The sequence below is a fragment of the Tetrao urogallus genome (genome assembly GCF_951394365.1).
Source record: "Tetrao urogallus genome assembly, chromosome: 1".
Taxonomy (NCBI): Eukaryota; Metazoa; Chordata; class Aves; order Galliformes; family Phasianidae; genus Tetrao; species Tetrao urogallus.
In genome coordinates, this window is record NC_136813.1 from 139374078 (window position 1) to 139374333 (window position 256).

A 256-nucleotide genomic window follows, 5' to 3' on the forward strand; every position below is an offset into this window, starting at 1 on the left:
AAAAGGGGCTTTGCAAAGCAGCCCGCGCACACGCGAGCGCCACGAGCCTCCCCGCCGCCGCCGCCTCCGCCGCCGCTCGGAGGGCGAAGGGAGGGGGGGGTCCGAGCCGCCCGGCTGCCCGCCCGCCCGCCGCCCTTCGCGGCCGCTCTCCCTTCTCCGTCTTCCGCGCGTGACGAGCGGGAGCCGCCGCTCCTCTCTCTCTCTCTCCCCCTCCCCTCCTCTCTCTCTCTCCACCTCCGGCGGGGGGCAACGGGGA